Below are 20,931 nucleotides of genomic sequence, written 5' to 3'. Positions count from 1 at the left end.
GAAGCCTCTGTGTCCTCATATCCGAATGGCTCTCAGCTGAACTGTGCTGCTAGAAGCCTGAAAGCTTAACCAGCCAAATGCTTCTAGTTCCTGGTCCTCAAGCCTTATATATCTTTCTGCCTTCTACCATCACTCCCTGGGATTAAAGATATGTGTCACCATGCCTGGCTTTTTCCAATGTGGCCTTGAACTCACAGAGATCCCAGATGGATTTCTCCCTTTGGAATGCTAGGATTAAAGGCATGAGTGCCACCATTTTCTAGCCTCTGTATCTAGTGGCTGTCTGTTCTCTGACCCCAGTTGAATTTATTAGGGTACACAATATTTTGGGGAACACAATACCACCACACTCTGTGTTTCTTATTTAAGACTGTTTAGAAATTCATCTACACATCAACAAACCTTTCTTATTATGGTGGTATTTTATTTGTACTGAAATGTGATTTTCATTGTATGTTAATAAATAAAGTTGCTCAGGGGTCAGAGCTATTAGAGCCATAGCAAGAGCGTGGGTGGTGGTGGTGGTGGTGGTGGTGGTGGTGGTGGTGGTGGTGCACGCCTTCAATCCCAGCACTTGGTAGAAGAGCTAGGTAGATCTCTGTGTGTTCAGGGATACAGCCAACATTGGAGACATACACCTTTAAGACCTAGAGGGTGGTACTTAAGGCAGTCATGTGTTTGGGTTTACAACCAATGAGAAGACAGAACAGAAAGACAATTTAAAGATAGACACACAGGAAGTAGCTCTCTTTTGGGGAAGCTAGGAGCACTGCAGGAGGTAAGATTTTAGCTCTGAGCTCTGACCTCTCGGCTTTCTCTTTTACATTGGTTCTGTGTTTCTTATTTTAATAAGACTGTTGGTTACATCTACACTTATGATGGATTGAATTGTATACCATGACACTCCACACCAGTTTGTATTCTGAAATGCTGACTTTCAAGACCTTGTTTTGAAATAGTTTGTTTGCAAAGGTAATCAAGTTAAAATGATGATATTAGGGTGGATTTTAATGTTTTAAAAGGGATTTCTTATAAAAAAAAAAACAAAAAAAAAAAAAACAGGGATTTAGAGACCAGCAACACAAGAAGACTCTATAGAAACATGAAGGCAGACATCTAGGTGATATCTTTCTCTTTTTTAAATTATTTATTTATTTAGCTTTCTGGATATGGTTTATTTCACTGATTGTAGCAATCATCTGCTTTTTTATAAGTGGTATCGTAACATACATTTTTCTTGACAGTTGAACAAAAGTCCATTGTGCATAATTAGTACCTTTTCAGTATCTCCTCATCTGTGGGACATATAGGCTGGGTCCTTATCCTAGCTATTGTGAATAGTGCAGAAGCAAACTTGAATATGCAAGTTTCTAAAGTGTGCTATGTTGACTTAAAATTCTTTGGCTATATACCCAGGCGTGGCATAACAGCTAGGTCATACGGCAGGTCTATATTTAGTTTTTTGAGAAATGTCCATGCTGATTTCTATAGTGGCTGTACCAGTTTGCACCCCACCAAAGAGATGTAATGATCTTACTTTTCCTATCTCTCCACCAGCATTGTTTATTTTCTTTTTTAAAATTTAATTTAATTTTATTTTACAATACAATTCAGTTCTACTTATCAGCCATGGATTCCCTTGTTCTCCCCACTCCTGCCCCCCTCCTGCCCTGGAGGAGGTGGGAATGGGGGGTAGGCTGGGGGGAAGGCGATGTCTCTTTTTAAAGATTGATTTTCTGATTGGCATGTGTGTAGGGGATGGACTGTGGGAGTTTATGTGCACCATGTGTGTTCAGGTGCCCATGGAGAACAAAAAGGGTCTCAGATTTCCTGCAACTAGAGTTACAGGTGGTTGTGATTCAGCATGTGGATGCTGGGAAATGAAATTTTATCTTTCGCAAGAGCAAAGTGCTCTTGACCAATGAGACACCACTCCAGCCCCTAGGTGGTACTCCTTTATCCCAAAGATGGCCAGAAAACCATGGTGGGATGGGAGAATCATTGGCCACATTCTGTATCTGAGCTATTAGAAGGAAGGAACCTACTGATAAAATCTTCAGACTCTTAGCCTTCACAAATTCAAGAAGATACCTTTCTATTAGTTAAGTTTGTTTTCTATGGCAGCTATGCGAGATTAACATCATCCTCACGCCCTTTCCAGATTACATCCTCATTCCTGCTTCTGAAATGTATTAAGAGAGGGGAAAAAGTCCAGAATTTTAATGAAATCTAGAAATTACTACACATCTAAATAACTTTTGAAGCATTTTATGCAGTTGGTATAGTGTTTATATAGAGCTTATGCTATGTGGAGCTGTAAGCTCTGATGTTTTATTTTTGCAAAAACACCTCAGTAGAAATTTAATTTGCTCAGTATTGAATTTGGTTTGTCATTGGGCTTTTAAACCACAAAAGTCATTTCTATACCTTAACATTTTCTGATCCTAGAAGTGTGATTTCGAGATGAGCCAAATGCCTTGATCCGAAAAAGCATTATGCTAGCTGTCTCCATGGAGAAGGCAAGGGGATGAAGTGGTATTTTACACTGTGTAATATAAAATCTGCCTTGTTCCTGGTTCCTGAAAAGAACCTCTCAGGCCCCGGGGGCTCTGGAGGGGTTTGAAGCTAGTATTTTTCAAATCCTCATCTAGCATCCTGGAATACCACCACTACTCATTCTTCCCCTGCTGTGGACCCTTTGTCAGGTGGTACCAGGCAATTTGTGCCTCTGGAGTAAAGAAACAGACCTTAAAGATCACTGTGTTCTCTGTGAGCTTGGGGATCCCAGTGCAGCAGCTGCTAAGGCACTCAGCACCCCCCTTTTCCAGGTCAAGGTTAAGCCTTCGGGGTGTACCTCAGTTATCACACCTGTTACCTTGTGTCAGATGCATGCTTATCCATCCACATATGTATCACTTCCTCCAGACATTGAGTTCTTAGAGAGCAGCACTTGGGTTGTATGCATTTCTATACCAGTAGCAATTTGCAGAGTGCTTGACTGGTTAAGGCAAGGGCTCCTTCTGTGCATGGGTGCACAGCATTCTCTTAGCTAACTAAGAGAATGTGAGAGGAGAACAGCTGTTTCACCATTATCTTCCCGAGGCCTGAGGGAGCTAGAATGTTTACTCATCAGTTCCCATCAGCTGGGAATTAGCTCCTTCATATTCTTGCTTTATGGTGTCTATATGAGCTGAGATAGTTTTGGTAACCCGAGATACCTAAGACCAAATAAGCCAGATGCTGCGGCAAGTAGAAGCCTATATTTACCCTACCTACCCTTAACTAGCCCATTCCAACTAAACTTGTCTTATGCCCTTAAATTTGTTGAAACTCTAGATCTTTCTAGAGTCTTGTTTCTTATAAGATCTCTTTCATGAATTATTACATCGGTTCCACCCACAATCAGGTACATTTTTTTTTGTGTTAGCAATAGCCACAGTGTATGTAACCATGACCTTCCTATTCAGTTCTACTGCAGGCACATGGGTGAGTTCACACATTTCCACATTGTGTCAGTGTCTGAGCTCCGAAAGTACATGCTTCAAAGTACAAATGGCTCTTGGCCCATCAGAGCGAGTGCTCACCCTGAGAAGGAAAATGGACACTTTCTAAGTCACCACAGGTACGGTACATATTCATAGTCACTGTCTTTGTCTGTGTTCTATTGCTGTGAAGAGACACCATGACCACTGCGTCTCTTATTAAGGAAACCATTTAATTGGGGCTTGCTTACAGTTCAAAGGAGTAGTCCATTGTTATCAGGGCTGGAAGCATGGCAGGATGCAGGCAGACATGTGCTGGAGACAGAGCTGAGAGTTCTACATCCAGATCTGCAGACTGCACGAAGAGAGAGAGAGCCACTGGACTTGGCTTGGGCTTTTGAAACCCCAAAGCCCAGTGACACACTTCCTCCAACAAAGCCATACCTACTCCAATAACACCACACCTCCTAATAGTGACACTCTCTAGTGACCAAGCATTCAAATGTATGAGCCTAAGGGGGCCATTCTTATTCAAACCACCACACACTCATACTCTCGTGTATACATAAATGTCCACATGTACGTTGTATGACACATCCTGCTTTTATTTCGGAGAATTCCAGCCCCGGGTTAAAATTAGATAAAACATCAGATGAATGAGAATGTAATTTCCATTCAAAAGGTAGAGCCTTCTTGTAGCTCTTCAAGGTAGGTTGCCAAGGTTTATTTTCACACATCTGACTATACAACTTTGATTGCAACAGTTTTGACTTATGGCATTTATTGAAGCATTAAAAACAACAACAACAACAACAAAGTTGTTCAAGGAATAAAATCTTTATGGAGACTAGAGACTACGTGTTGGTTTTGGCCCCTAGAGAGAGAGCCACCTCCAAGGATTAGTGGACCAGTTTTTTTTTTTTTTTTTTTTTTTTAACCTAGAAGTCTGATTCCTGAGGGACCAATGCTGTCAGACTCACTGTGGTTTGATGCAGTGAAACAGTTTGTGTCTGAATGTTGCCTACTTACTACTACAAGAGACAACAGGGTCAAAGCTGAGTTAAACTACTTTTTTAAAACCTTTAAATACCTTAGAACTGAAGACCCATCTTAAAATTTCATCTTGAGTTAGCTTTAGCTTGGACTAGTGGCTATTGGTTAATTGATTGATATTCATTCATTAGACATACTTGAACATTCATTATGTATATTGTAAGATACTGAGAATGCAAAACATAAAGGGTAAATAAACTTTACAACTGCAAATGAGAGCATTATCGGTAACAAAAATCTCTCCGTCAAGCCCTAAGTTCAAGGTGGTGCTCTAAGTAATTTATTTGGATAACTATACCAAGGAGACATTATTTCTGCATCACTGAGCAAAGGCAGAGACTGGGGCACAGGAAGGTTAAGTAACTTGTCCATTGTTATCATGCTAGTAAGCTCTAGAGGAGAAGTCAGAGCCAGGTCATCTGGACCTCTCCTACTGCTCAGTTTTCAGATCTTAAAAACCCTGCACTTTCAAGAAGTAGACAATCGATGAAGAGATAAAGTGTGGGGCCCGGAGATGGATTTCAGTCGTTAGAGTCCCTGTGGAGTATGCATGAGGCCTTGGGTTTGATCTCCAGCACCACATAATGGTGTGCTGTGTGATGCTGTACACCCAGTGATCTAGTAATCAGCATGATGAGAGATTCCAAGTTGCCTGGTGTTCATGAGATCCTGTCTCAAAAACCAAACAAAAGCAAAACAAAATTAATCAGAAAGGATGAAACTGATAATACTTATTAAGTGCTTTCTACATGCCAACCCGAGTAATATTGGGCTTCATTCAGTCCTCACTGTCAGTCTCTACAAGGGGACATTGCCGTTATCCTGAATTTGCAGGTAGAAAGTTGAAGTCCCAAACAATGGATGACCTAGCTGGTAAATGGCAGAATCAAATTCTGAAGCAATCAGCCTAGCCTCCCAGCAATTCCTCTTTTGTCTCCTTGTTGATGTCTCATGGGGTGAACTCAAAGAGTTGTGATTCCAAGGAAAATGTGTCAAAAATAAGTTAGGTGGGAGATGGTGAATAATAAAAAAGTTCACATAGTATCAATAAGTCATCTGAAACTTGGAGGCTGCGCAGTGGTTGGGCCAGGTGATGACACTTATGGGGACAATAATGGCAATGACAGAGAGGATCACGGGAGGACTCAGTGGCAAGAGGGTGCTTGGTTTGCTTAACAGAACTGCAAGAACCCTTTGTTCTTGTATAGTCAGCCTGGAAGAGTGAATAAGAAATACAATGAGTTACGTCTGGACCAGAACTGAAGAGCACAATGGATCCTGCCTAGATAATGAAGACTCCTGGATTTCAAACAAAGTAGTGTAGGTGTCGGCTGTCTGTTCCGATAAAGGTCATTCTGCTGTATAAGCTATGACTAAAGGCAGAGAAACATGAAGCAGGCTGATACAGTTGTTCTTGGGATGGGGAGACAGTAAATTGCCCATTAAGATGGCAAACTGGGCCAAGAGAAGTAATGTTATGTGTTTTACAAAAGGAAAAATGATGGGGTACATGTGAGGGTGATGGGAGAAGGGTGAAAGATAACCCTATGCTTTCAGCTTGGGCAAATGGGTAGAAGGTGGGCTATTTGCTGAGGCAGGATGGATGCTGGACTGACAGTTTCCCCTGAGGGCATATAGAGTTTGATTTAGCTATTGGAAAACCTGTCAGCTGCCCAACATGATATCAGAGATTGGAGGGCACCTCCAAGGAATTTCAGGTTCTTATACCTGTGAACAAAGGATTGAACTGAGAAACAGCTGTAGCAGAACAGAGGCCATTTATTAGGAAAAAAACATACTTCCAAAGGAGGAAGTTGCCTGGGGCAAAAAGAGGAAGTTTTACAGCTCAACCACCTTGCAGAAGGGTAGTAGCTTCTATGCTTTCTTGTGCATTCTTTATCTATTACACGCTCTGTTATATACAACTTTATGCATCAGATATCTCATTAGCATCTGAACTCTGCACCTTTAATTTTAGTATTGCAATGAGCTACAGGTCTTTCATCTTCAGACACTCTGGAGTACATCTGTGCCTTTAAGAATGGCCAGATTCATTTTGCCTCAGCCTTCTTGGCCTTCTTGGCTCCCAGGTCTACTTCCTATGCTAATCTGCATACTTCACACAATATTTTCTGGATCTCACTCTCTACCCTAGTCTCCTGCCTCAAACAAGTAGTGTGAAGTCTGATGCTGGAACACTGGAGAGCCTATTTAAACTTCTATAAGAACTGAGGAGGAACAAACTTATCCATCTCTAAAGCATTTAGGCTTTAGAATACATGGGGATGTCCGCTTAAGAATCAAATAGCCACATTATAACTGATGAGCTCGAATCAAAGTCTAAAAAAGTAACTTCATCTGGTATCACATTTTATTTTCTTTTGGAGACTTCAGTGATATTGTATACCAGCCTAGCCTCACGCTGCCTTTCCATAACTTTCATATGTATTATCTCTTTAACAAGTTTACCTTGAGAGCCCCTAATTGTTAGATCATCTCCAAAAATTAGGTATGGTATTGTAGAGGCAGGAAGAATTTGATACATTCCTGGTTAGACTAAGACACGGCAGGGGTGGTTACAGAGGTGCTCAAGTTTACATCCATTTATTGTGATTCTTCATGGATCTGGTGGATCTTGATTTGGTGTTGCTGGTGGCCAGAGTCTCTTTTCCAAACCACTCCAAGGTGACTGTGAACTAGATGATGAGAGAATGCAGAGATTCCTTTTTTTCCTCCTCAGCGTTATTTTGTTATATAGATGGGAAGAGATACTTTTCCCTCCATTCCCTATAATCCAAATTACAGCAGCAGCTTCAGTTCTTGTGTCCCAGGCAGAGAATTCACATCAGGGCATGGATGGAGAAGACAAGTAATTGAGTTTTTTGGTTTTTTTTCCAAAAGACAAGAAAACAAAAGGAGGAACTGAGCACACCCTCCATAGTTGAGGGTGTATCAAACCACACGGCCAAGGCAGAGGGCCGTGTCTAGTATATGGGCTTCTAAATCTTATCAGGGCTTCTAAATCTTATCATTTCTCGTCCCTTCCCCTCCCTTCTCCATCCCAGGGCCGTCTGGGGTTGTGTCCCTCCTGGGTTAGACAGAGGTCTTCTAAAAAAGCAGCCATCCTTTCCCACAATTCAATGTTTGTTAGTCTGTTTGTTTTCTTTACCATGAATGAACTAGATGCAAGAATATACACAAAAGTATAATTACCCACAAAGTTGAGAAGTTTCCTAGGTGAAAGGGCAGTAGTGTTTTGTTCCTTGGGTTTTGGGGAAGAGACTTCATGGCAGTCAGCTGGAGCATGGTGAAGATGGGATCTGTTGCTTTGTTTTCCAGAACCACGTCTTTCCTATTCCCCAGCCAGTTTGGCTGTCCTGATTGCAACCTCTCTTATTTACCACCCCCAGTGTTTTCAACTTCTATGTTTTAATCCTAATGTTTACTTTATCCATAACATATTCACTAATCCATGGTAAATTTAGACACAGTGCTATGAGTAAGCCAGAGTAGGAGATGTCATTCCTGGACCTCCGGTGGGAGAAACTTTCAGATCTTAGGAGCACATCTTTGAGATCCTAGATCAAGCTTCACTCTCCACAGAAAGAGAGTTGCTATGATTTGTTTTCACAGATCATATGTTGAAGTCTTAACTCTCAGTGTGGTGTCAAGGGGAAGGACCTTTGGAAGATAATTCAGTTCTGAAAGCAGTGCCTTCATGATGAAATTAGTATTTTTAAGAAAAAAGGCCCCAGACAGGGCTTCCCCCTTCTGCCATTTGAGGCTGCTATGAAAAGAGGCCTCCGCAAACCTCTTTGTGGGATGAACAACATAGTGCACAGTGAGTCTACCAGTGACTTCCTCTTGGGCTTTCCAGTCTCCAGAACTTAGTGACACACATTTTTTTCTGCTTTCCTAGTCACCTAGCTAGTTGGCATTTTATTATAGCAACCACAATAGCTTGAAATACTGAGAGAATGACAGGACCCATCATCTCCTGGCTTATAATTTGGTGCTTACAACAATGCATATTTCCCTTCATGCAGATTTGGAGGCATAAGGAGTTCAGTGGGATTCAACAGATTTGGTGTTTAAATGTCGATTCACATAGGATGTTTTCATCCTCAAGCTTATTCAACTGCACATATGCAGGAGCAAATTGCCCCAAGCTGTGTTTGGGAGGAAGGGCAAGCTTCTATCAGAGGTAATTAATAAACTCAAATAGAAAAGAGAAGAGAGGAGAAGCATTGATTCTGCTGTTAATACCAACCAGAAATCACACCAAGTTCTGGCCCTTAATTCTTACAGGAAGCTTGGGGTCCCAGCTGACCCCAGATTTATTTATCTGTGCCCCACTGCCCCTGAATTATGGAGTTACACTTTTAAAGCCCAATTACTCTGTCTGGGAAGTGTCTTCTGTGACCAGCAACGGTATCATTTTTCATGAGATGATCTTTACTTTCGTATTTAAATCCAATTTTCTTTAATTTAAATTTTGCTGAAAGCAGCCATATTGCTGTATGTGTAAATGAAGGTAGATGAACATTTATGGTGTCAGTTCACAGCTGTTCTTAAGTTAAATAATTACTGCTCCCTCCCATGGATCTCAGTTTGCAATGCCTACAGTAGTCAATTAGAAGCATAAGTCCTTTTCTGTATCATTGTGATTAGGAGTGGGCTTAGGTGGAAGAATCTGCATGGGCTAAGAGACATGGAAATAAGGCTAGAGCTTAGTTAACGAAACAGAGCTTGTGTGCATTCGCCAGAAGTCCAGAAGCACTGTTGCCTTTCCAGATTTATTGCATTTTCTTAAAAGGATCTAAATTAATGCTACATTAATTACTGCTGGGTATGCACCCTGCAGCATATGTTGCTATTAATTGTATCCATTATCACAAAATAAACATCTCTTTATAACAACAAATGATGCTTCGTTTTCATATGTGGCTTGCAACGCCCTCCTCCACAGCTGCTGTTACTTCTGTTTTGGTGCTTTCTTTACAAAGAGCCACCTGTTACAAAAGATATTTCATTTGTTTTTATTTGAAGAGGGGAAAAAAGCCCTTAGAAAACAAAACCCTACCACCTTAAAACACTCTAATCATACTAGCTGTAAGACACGATGATAGTGGGAACTTCAGGGGAAGTTAGCGTTTTTTCCTGTCCCATGTTTTCAACACCTGTGGCTTCTGTACCTTTCCCTTATATCTTTCATACCTCAATCTATATTTGTTAATTTTCTATCACATCTAGAAACATATTCTACTAGTCTAAATATTTTTATGTTGCAGACCAAGAGGCTAAGGGTAGCTCCTTTGGGTTCAAGGCAGGATTTATGTCCCCTGGTTCTGTAATAGGTTATTTTGTGGCTTAGCATTTGGCTATGCTGAGTGTTGTGGACTGTATAGAGGAGCTGTGTGACCTTGTATAAATCACCCAACCACCCTGACCTTCAATTTTCTTCACTTCACAAAGGGTAAATAAATAATTTGTTAGAGTTAATGAGAAGACCAAATGAGTTGACACACGTTTATTGCCTAGAATAGTGTTAGGAATTTGGTTGTTCCTCAAAGCTATTGACTAGTGTGATAATTGATGTTATTACTATTAGTGGAAGTAATGAGCACCCCATAATCAACATTTAAAGCATCTGCTAAAGCGTAAGTTTTTTTTCTCCCTTCTTTCATGTATCCTTCAGAGACCTTGGGTGTCATTTTTATACAGACCCTGATCTTTCAGACCTGGGAATTGAAACCAGGTCCTTACACTTGCTATGCAAGTGTCTTAGTTAGGGCTACCATTGGTGTGATAAAACACCATGACCAAAGCAACTTGAGGACAACAGGGTTTATTTGTATTACACTCCCATATCTCTGTTCATTGGTTTGAAAGAAAATGGCCACCAAAATGAGTGGTGTGGCCTTATTGGAGCAGACATTGTCTTGTTGGAGGAAGTGTGTTGTGGTGGAGGAGGGCCTTGAGGTCAAAACTCAAGCCATGCCCAGTGAGAGAATTCTCCTCCTGTTGCCTGGAGATCAAGACATAGCACTCTTAGCTCCTTCTCCAGCACCATGTCTGCCTGCATGTCAACATGTCCCACCATGATGATAATGGACTGAACCTCTGAACTGTAAGCCACCCCATTAAATGTTTTCCTTTATAAGAGTTGCCATGGTCATGGTGTCTCTTCACAGAAATGGACACCCTAACTAAGACACTCTAGTCATCATTGAAAGAAGTCAGGACAAGAAATTAAAACTGTGCAGCAACCTTGAGGCAAGAGATGCTGCAAAGGCCATGGCAGGGTGCTGCTTACTAGCTTATTCCTTTTGGCTCACCCAGAGTGTTTTCTTTTAGAACCTAGGACCCCAGCCCTAACCACAATGGGCTGAACCCTTCCCCCACCAATCACTAATTATGAAAATGCCCTACAGGCTTGCTTACAGCCCAGTGTTACGAAGGCATTTTCTCAACTAAAGCTCCCTTCTCTCTGATGACGTTAGCTTGTGTCAAGTTGCATAAAACTATTCAGCACAGAAAGCATTCAGCCCCTGAGCCATTTAGTACTAAGCTAGGCCCTTAGTATTTATAAACAGAATATAATTGTGAATTGAACTGACATTGAACTCAGTTTCAATATGTGTTACTGACTACATCACAAAGATTAAAATTGCTACCCTTATTAGCAAGATGTTCTTACCATTGGTTGCTTTGCTGCCTCTTTGTATAAAGAGAAAAAAAATTACCTTAGGATTTTTATCATTCACTCATTCATTAGTTTTGAAAGCCTTGTTTTCAAAAAATACTTGGCTATGTTTGGCACGGAAAGATAGAGTGGTACGTCTTAAGCACTTAGAATGAAAAAGAGATTGGGCAGAATTATAGCAGCCATAAATAGCTTACAACCTGTGAATCACATGCAGTCAATGATAGCTATGGTGGTGGTCAAACACAACGTAATAACTTGAAAGATGATTAATTTTTGTGGGTTTTTTTTTTGTAACTCCACTACACAATTCTCATGTGTGAACATTGTGAATGACACTCTCTTATTATAGTGTCAGAGGTTGGACAAGCTTGATACTGCCTGATGTCAGTATAATGCTTATAGGCTACTGAACAAGAGAAAGACTGTCCCTGGTGAGGCATGATCCCGAGATACTTTTCCCACTGTTGTCCCTTGGACCGGCCTTCCTGGCTCTCAGTCAGGGGAGGCGGCAGCACCACCGTGGAAGGGCTGTGCTTGTGTGTTCAGCTATGTGCCACATTTGTACATCACCTGATTTCCTCACCATTCTCCCACATCAGAGTCTTGATTTGATGCTTGTGCCTTTTTGTGAAATAGTTTTTGGGTGAAACTAAAGGTGGCATGCGTACCATGAATCTTAAAGCGTCTTATTAATAAAACAAACTCAGGGCCTGGTATTGGGGTGAACCTGGAAGATCAGAGAAGCAGAACAAGCCACAGCTAACCTCACCTGGCCAACTTCTCAGGTGATCTTGTTTCCTCAGACTGGAAGCTTCTGCATCCTCATATCCGAATGGCTTTCAGCTGAACTGTGCTGCTCAAAACCTAAAAGCTTAACCAGCCAAATGCTTCTAGTTTCTGTTCCTCATGCCTTATATATCTTTCTGCTTTCTACCATTCTCCCTGGGATTAAAGGTTCACTTTCTGGGATTATAGGCGTGAGTCACCATGCTTGGCTGTATCCTTGAACAGATGGATTTCTGACTCTGGAATGCTAGGATTAAAGGCGTGTGCTACCACTGCCTATCCTAAGTATCTAGTGGCTTTTCTGTTCTCTGACCCCAGATAAGTTTATTAGGGTACACAATATTTTGGGGAACACAATACCACCACAGGCATATGCACCTTCTTAGAGATACAGAGTCAGTTAATATGGCTATTTATTGTTACACTAATTAAATTCTGTGTTGTTGTTGTTGTTATTATTATTATTATTTATTTAGTGCAGTATCTCTTAGCATCTCCCAAAATCTGGTGTTCTACACTGAGGCCACTTGACATTGGATAAGGACTATTTTCCTCCCTATGAAGGATGTCGGGAGGGAGTCTGCCTCCTGCCCTTCCGTAGCTCTGTGGCTAAGACTCTTGCTTATCCTCCTCTTTTTGCATTTACTATTCCTAAACAGTTAATGTGAATGGCTCAGATTTTTACCTGATTCTGACAGTAGGTGACTCCGGGGAAGGTCTTACTTCTTTTTGTACTTTCTCACCTACATAACACACCCAGTCAGGTCTGCCTTCCAGATCCTATGTGTATTCTAGAATGCAAGTAAGATAAAGCATATTGAGATGTTTTGACTGGCGTGATACCAATTTTATTAATTATACTTTATCTTATTCATGGAGCTGATATGCTCCTACCTGGGGCTGCTTCCCTGACCTACCAATGCAGAAAGCAAAGTACAACAAAAGGATATCACTTGGGCTATATAAAAGATTACTCAGCCAGACAATGGTGGTGCATGTCTTTAATCCCAGGACTCAGAAGGCAGAGGCAGGAGGATCTCTGTGAGTTTGAGGTCAACCTGGACTACAAAGTGAATTCTAGAACAGAGAAACCTTGTCTTGAAAAAACAAACAAACAAACAAACAAACAAAAACTGCCCCCTAAAGGAACCCCCCCCAAACAAAAACAGAAACACCAAAAAAGAAAAGAAAAGAAAAAAGATTACTTCCTTTTATAATCCTAAAATTTCCCTGTTGAACCTATACCACAATTTGCAACCTGCTTTGCTTGGCACTTAGAAATGAATAAAGGAAAGACAGACACTAAAGGAACATCAGACACGAAGAATCAGAAAAGCTGAAGTCTGGTAGGATGTACTCTGATGGAGTAACACCAACTACTGGCCACTTCAGCATGTTTATTATATAATTATAGAGGAAGGGGTTAGCAAGTCTCAGAAGGTCTCTGGAGGTGAGAAGTTTGAGGCTGTAAACATCTAGAAGGAGAAAACTAGGTTTTGTAGACTCTGGTCAATCATTCATAAAGTCTATCACTTGCACTTGGACCAAAGGAAGGAAGGCTTTGCCAATTGAGTCCAGACAATATAAGGAAGACTTTGCTGGTTTCCATGGATTTGAGGCCTTGGCCATTGACATGGCCATGACCATGTCAACAATACATATTCACTCAGGACTTCCTCTACTCATTACACATTTACTCTGCGGTTTCCTAGTTCTTCTACAAACCCAAGCAACACCTCTGAGGTTTGTGAACATGTGCCTCCTCCGGTGCTACTCAGCTTTGTACCGGTGACACTCTGTATCTGAGTAGTTGATCTATACCCTAAGGTGTCACCTAGGGCATACATTGGTTTATCCTTTTTCACATCCACTGCTAATTTTTAGTCTCAGCCTCTATCATCTCCTAAAAGTTGGAAGGATTCTCATAAATAGAAGAGAAATGGAAGCAGACATAGAAAAGAAAAAATAAATGTATCATATAGTATCTAACAGCAGAAATAAACAGTGCTGTGAAAAGTGATGTTAGGCACATTTGGTGGAGCAACTCACTCTTCAGTGTAGTATGCACAGGCTACTGTGCCAAGTATGGGAATAAGGAAACGGATTTTAAAAGATTGACTTAGCCAGCAATCCATCCTCTTGAGCTCCCTGACACAGGCATATGTATATTTTAGTAGCTTTAGAAGCTTCACATTAACAATAGAGATACATGTAGGTGCTTGGGGGAAGGGGGCTTTTAATTCTTGACTGGGATCAGAAATTGACACTTCACAACGTAATCTGGACATAAGGATTATTTTGAGATGAAAGTAATTAATCAAGAGATTCAGAAAAAGTATTATATGTCCCCCACTGACCTAAAGGTAAAGTGGGGCATACGCTTGTAAAAGCAGTACCTTCCTCTCTCTCTAACAGAAAATATGCAGTTTAGTCACCAGCCCTAAATCTAGATTTATATTAACTCAGAGGTGACACAGGGAATCTGTAACAAATCTTACCAACCAGCTCTCATCTCCCCTTTGCCCCTCTATGTTTACCGTCCCCAGAGTGGTTGTTCTAGACACTCAGTGTGTTCTTCCTTTGCCTTGTTACTTCTCTAGCCATGCTTTGTGAAGATGTTGCTTAACCTCCAGTTCTAACCACTCCTTTGAAATACCAGTTTAAATGTTCTCATCTGTAATTAAAACTCACTGGTTAACAAATATCCTTTTTCTCTTGCTAGTTTCAGGCCAATGAAACAAAATTAACAGGCTTTTTTTTTTCTTCTGTCCCTGCACTGTCCAGGAAGCAATGGAGAACACTTTGTACTCAAATGAGTATTATACTAGCTTAGAATGTTTCTTTCTAGCTTGGGGATCTGCAGCAGAAGTCCCTCTGTTGCGTTCCTCCAATATTTTTACACTGACGTGCAACCCACTGCTTAGCTATAAAAGCTCCATTTACAGGAACTGAAAAATTTAATAGACAAGAGTCTTTAAAAATATGGGATCTATAGAGGACACTTTTAACAAAAAAAAAAAGTTATCTGTTTTGAAAAAAGAAGTTAGTGTTTTTATTTATTAAGAAAATTTTTTATTCCTTTTACATACCAATCACAGATCTCCCTCTTTCCTCCTTCAGCCCCTCCAGCCTCCCCCCCACAACCCACCCTTCTTTCATTCCCTTCTGCAAGAAGGTAAGGAAGAAGTTAGTGTTTTGCTGTCTCAAAAATGCTAAGGTTTCCAGGCTAAGCTAAGTGTCCCTGCATTCTGGAGGAGATGGGAATGGGGGGTGGGTGGGCTGAGGGGAAAGCGTGGGGCGGGGGAGTGGGGAGGACAAGGGAATCCGTGGCTGATATGAAAAATTAAATTATAAAAAAGGAAAGAAAAAAATGCTAAGGTTTCATGGAGATTTCTGAGAGTATAGAATACAAGAGTACTTTTAAAAATCATCTTCTAAGTGACTAGAATTTGTACTGCTTTCCATATGTTAGAAGATAATTAAATTTTAGAGGGATGTTTAAAAGACTAGCATCCTAGTCAGTCTTATCCCACAGATTGCCTTGTCTTTCTCTCTAGCTTATTTCACTTACTGCAGTAACATTCAATGTTCTCTAACCATTCCCAGCTGCCCCACAGTCCTCTGCATATATGTCTGCATATGATTGTTTTGTCTGAAATTCCTCTCCAGGTGACCTGAACTGTTTTTTGTTTTTTTTCTCTGTTATGTAGGGGATTAACCTCAGGGCTTCATACATACTAGGCAAGAGCTCTATCACTAAGCTAAGGTCCCAGCCCCTCCGATTCTCCTTTGGTTTTTAGAATTCCTGCCCAGACTTCATTTCTTCTGGGAAATCTTTCAGTCTCCTCAGACAAATTCATCACATAGCTTTTGGATGCTTTGTTGGAAAGGCAATTACTGGGTGCTTTGGGGGTGCGGATTTATAGCCCCCAGAGTAGGTGCTCTAGCAAGCTTACTGGTTTTTCTTCCAGTGAGTCATCTGTACTTTTAAAAAGGGGTTTTAGAAAAGGAGAAAAAAAAAGAACAAACATAGATTTTAGTTTCTAGATTAGTCATTTACGTAAAGTTGTTATTTCAATTATGTAAAGAGAATGTCAAAACAATGGATTATACACTGAGGTGACAAAACTGTGGGGGAGTGACATTATTATTGGGGATTTGGAATTTAGGAATAAGAAAGGTTGCATATAGATTGGAGAATGACTAGGGAGCATTTTGCTTTTCTGTTGCTGTTGGTTTTTGTTATTCTCTTCTCATGGGAATGGTGAAAAGCCCTGGGAAGGAATTTGCAAGAACATGAAGAGTTGAGGGCTTTTCAGAATTCAAAGGCATTGAATCACCTTGGGCATCTTGTCAAAACACACAGTTTTGTCAGTCTAGGCCAGGATCTGAAACATTACCTTTTTACTAAGATCCCAGGTGTTGTAAAACAGAAGAATCAAGATTAAAGGTTATCAAGATTAAAAAATATATACATGGATAAAAGTATTCTCCCAGGATAGGGAAGATGATTCCATGGTTAAGAGCATTTGCTGTACAAGTGTGAAGACCTGCGTTCAAATCCTCAGCACCTACCTAAACAGCCAGGTGTGCCATATGTACTTGTAATTCCAGCAATATAGGATACAGAGTCTAGAGGATCACTGAGGCTTGTGAGCTTCCAGTCAGGCTAAAGAGTCAGTGAGGTTCCCTATCCTAAAGGAGTAAGCTAAGACTGAGGGCATTCTCCCAACACTCTTTCCTGCCTTCTGTGTTTGCACAAGCTTATGCACCTATGAACACATATGTATACAACACACACACACACACACACACACACACACACACACATACAAAGAAATATGCACACAGCACAGACACACGCAAACACCACACACACACACATACATACACACACACACACACACACACACACACATACATACACACACACACACACACACACACACACACACACACACACACACACACACACGTTTCTCCCAGGTTTAAGTTGTAAAGCTGAATGTATTTAATACCAATAGTCACTCAGGACTTCATGTAACAAGAACATAAATTCAGTTTTAGGCTTTTTGCCTTTCTACCTGTGATTCAGATATAGCCATTTAATTTTACCCTCTATAAGTCTGATCTTGAACGTGATTAAATATAAATTGGTTGCTAGGAGAAACAGTAAATGAGACTTCACAGCGGGAATAGATAGAAAATTTAGCTGTTAGGTAGTCAAGAGAGAAGAATGGAAAAGTAAATTATTAGCTATCTTCATTCCTATTCATCATATAACTTTTAATAATAACAGGATATCAATTAGGTGAAGATATCATCTTCTCCACATTAAATGTGTTAATTGACACTGCATTGCTTAATCAATCTTGTTAAGCACTAATTGCATAGCTGCAGCTTTTCTTCTTTTGCTCTATCATTTCTTTGTGGGGGGGTGAGAAAGGTAAAAGGAGAATTGGTTACCAACTGATAGCTGTCAATGTAAGCCCCCAGATTTCCTAACCTGGAAAACTAGCTTGTGTTTCTCACCCTATCATATGGCATGAGGAAACTGTAAATGATGAAACATTAAGATAAGCGAACATGACTTGCTTAGCTACTTTTTAAGGATCTAAACAATAGTTATAAAATGGATCTTGTTCCATGCAAATAATAATAATGATAATGATGATGTTGATGATAAATAGCAGTAAGAAATGTGAAACTGTTTTTTAAAAATACAGTGGGTCAAATCAATGGGTAGAACAAGGTCAGGGGCTTCACTGGAATCAAGTGCAGAGGTGGCTAGCTTACTTAGTACAGATGAGTGCAGCTCTCAGACTCCATCAGAGAAGCTTCTTCATGCAATGGATAGTGGTTAATGCAGAAATTTGTAACATATCAACGTTCAGAGAGCAAGTATCGGTGGGGTGCTCAGCCACACACGTGGAACATCTAAATCACACCCCTACACCTCTGCAAAAGCCCAGAGAGCATCATGGAGAAGGGGGCAGAAAGTTTCTAATAGCCAGAGGTGGGGGAGGGCCAGAGTGAAACAGTACATTCGTGGACTCAGCACAGCTGTGGTTGCCAGAATAATATCTGCACAAGATCAACACAGTGAACAATGAAGCATGGAGTGGGTAGGAGCTCATGAGCACCACCACTAACTGAGGAGCTATGGAGAGTTGATGGCTTCTGGGTGGGGGGAGGTAGAATCAGCTTTTATTTTGAAGATGTGGTCCCTGTTATGTTGACCACCCTCCTCTATTAGATGCCCCACAGCTATGAGTTTGCACCAACTGGACTTGATGGGCTATTAAGAAAAGAGAGGCCAGAAAGTTAGGAGAAAGTGGGGAGGTGGGATGGATCATGGAGGAGTGAGGGGAAAGGAAGGGGTATGAATAGAATCAAAACATACTGTATGGCATTCTCAAATAGTTAATAAAATTATATGTTTAAATGAGTGGTAGGCAGAGGGGAACAAGAGAAGATGTTTGGTGGGTGAGTATTATCAAAGAATTATATGCATGAATAAAAGATAACACATTGAAACTGAAAAAAATTAACACTTATGTTTAAATTGGACTGAGACAGACATTTCTTACAAAATTAGAATGTTTATTTGGAAAGCATAGGAAGGGGTCATGAATGAATTCATTGTGAGGCCAAAAACCTTTCCAACCCCAATCTCTAAATCCACCTCTTGGTACTGCCATTAGCATGAAATGCACAAAGAGATTCCAAAGTACCAAGAAAAGTACAGTGGCCTATAAAACACTGCTCAAATTATAGTTTGTATTTTTCTTATATAGTCGGATTGAGGGAAAAGAAATCATAAATGAAATTAAATGCTTTCTGAGTCTCTGTTGAGCCTATTTTTCAAGAATTGCAAGTGAAGTTTTAAGCATCCATAAGAATGTAATTATGCTTTCATTGCTTAATGTATGGACTCAGATTCCGACTTAATTATTCTGTGACTAAATTTATATGTCATTTGTGTAGTAAATCTTGGCAATTGCTCTCCCAACTATCATTGGAAATGTAATTAACTTGGGTTAGATAAGTTTTTACAGTGAGAACTAAATGCAGTGTAATACCGTGGCATTATTTAAAAGGCAAAGGCCAAATACATCTTCCTTCTAAAGTTTCTTCTTTGTTTGCGATTTCTTTTCCCAGAAGGCTAAATGCTGAGTTTTTCCTTTCTCTGCTTTCACATTTTTGTCTGTTAATTGGCTGCTCCTTTTTATGTTCTCTTTTCTTTTGAAAGAAAAGATTCTTTTCTTTGTATTGCATTGTTTATGAAGAAAGTAGTTTATATTGGAAAGAAGCTTCTCTCTATGATAAAGCTGTTTGACTGTTTTCAAAGCTAAGTTCCTTTCGTTTTCCTAGTTAACTATTAATTTTGTTTTTTTGTAATTTGTAGCTGAAACTTCCCCAGAAGGGATATTCTACTGAATCTAAAAAATTGCATTTTTATGGCAGTGAAGATATGATGCCCTGTGTTACTTTTATTTTGACAGACCCAAGTGATAATTGAAGAAAAGACTTACAATGAGGAGGAAAATCATTGGATAATGTAGTTAGTCTCCATTTGAAGTTGAATCAGAAGGGCCTGCTGGATATTCTGTCTTGCTTGCCTTGCTATAAGAAATAGCATGGTCTGCCAGGCTCAAACAGTGGAAATTTATCCCATGTGGTTCTAGAAAATGGAAGTTTCAGAGCAAGAAGCCAGCAAGGTTGGTGTCATTGTGATTCTTGCCAGGGCCACTTTACTGTCCTCAAACGGCCTTCATCTGTACATAACCCAAAGGAGAAAGTTCTTTACTTTTTCAATTTAATGGGGGCACCAATTCTACCCCTAGGTCTCAAATTCCATGAAAGAATATGAATGCAATTATGCTCCAAGGACCCCATCTCTACAAAGCACAAAAATATGAATATTGGAAAGGAAGAATGTACCTCAGTCCATAGCAGATAATAATTACCTTCCTAGAGGTTTGAGATTTTTGGGGGAAAAAAGCATGATATCACATCACAGTTGCATACTGTCATGCCTGAGCTTGATAAATCATTTTTTTTTATCTCTTGTTCACAATGGAACTACTGTGGTAGTAAAATACCACAGTACTTTAGCACAATACTTCCTAAAGTATGGTGCTTCCTTAGAAAATTGGGAATCAATCTCCCCCACATACTTGTAAGAAAGCACAATACTTTAGGAAGTGGAGCCTAATGTGAGATCCTTAGGTTACTGAGGATGTGTTCTTTTTATTTTCCCAAACATTTTACTTGAATATTAAATTAAAAAAACATAATCAACTAGTCATGTAGTGTACATTTCTCACATTAACATGAGAAATAAAACAACTCCATCATAATAAAAGAAAAGCCTATTACACAGACACACACACACACACACACACACACACACACACACACACACACACACACACAAACACACACACATCTTAGATCATGTAGTATCTTTAAATAGGTAATACCACTGCAGTCCAGGACAGGGCTGAAAGAATCCACAGAAATACACCACACTTGTCAAAAACTAAAACCACTTGAAGGGAATCTATGTTGTTTCCAGGTTCTGGCTATTACAAATAATGCTGCTATGAACATAGCTGAGCATGTGCCCTTGTGGTATGATTGAGCATTGGGTACATGCCCAAGAGTGGTATAGCTGGATCTTTGGGGAGATTGATTCCCAGTTTTCTAAGAAAGCACCATATTGATTTCCAAAGTGGCTGTACAAGCTTGCATTCCCACCAACAGTGGAGGATAGTTCCCCTTGCTCCACATCCTCTCTAGCATAATCTGTCTTCAGTGTTTTTGATCTTAGCCATTCTGACAGGTGTAAGGTGGAATCTCAGAGTCATTTTGATTTGCATTTCCCTGATGATTAGG

At 40.2% G+C, this 20,931-nt stretch overlaps 1 long non-coding RNA gene across 1 annotated transcript in view; it reads left to right on the top strand.

Moving 5' to 3' along the window:
• The window catches only part of LOC143268552 (uncharacterized), a 30,383-nt gene extending 10,591 nt beyond the window's left edge, over positions 1-19,792 (top strand). The window contains exon 4 of the long non-coding RNA XR_013044613.1: positions 19,536-19,792. This is a non-coding gene — a long non-coding RNA (uncharacterized LOC143268552). The remainder of the gene's footprint in view (positions 1-19,535) is intronic.
• Positions 19,793-20,931: the final 1,139 nt, after the last annotated feature.

This window comes from Peromyscus maniculatus, chromosome 14 (assembly GCF_049852395.1).
Source record: "Peromyscus maniculatus bairdii isolate BWxNUB_F1_BW_parent chromosome 14, HU_Pman_BW_mat_3.1, whole genome shotgun sequence".
NCBI classification, from domain to species: Eukaryota; Metazoa; Chordata; class Mammalia; order Rodentia; family Cricetidae; genus Peromyscus; species Peromyscus maniculatus.
This window is presented reverse-complemented; position numbering and strand designations above follow the sequence as displayed.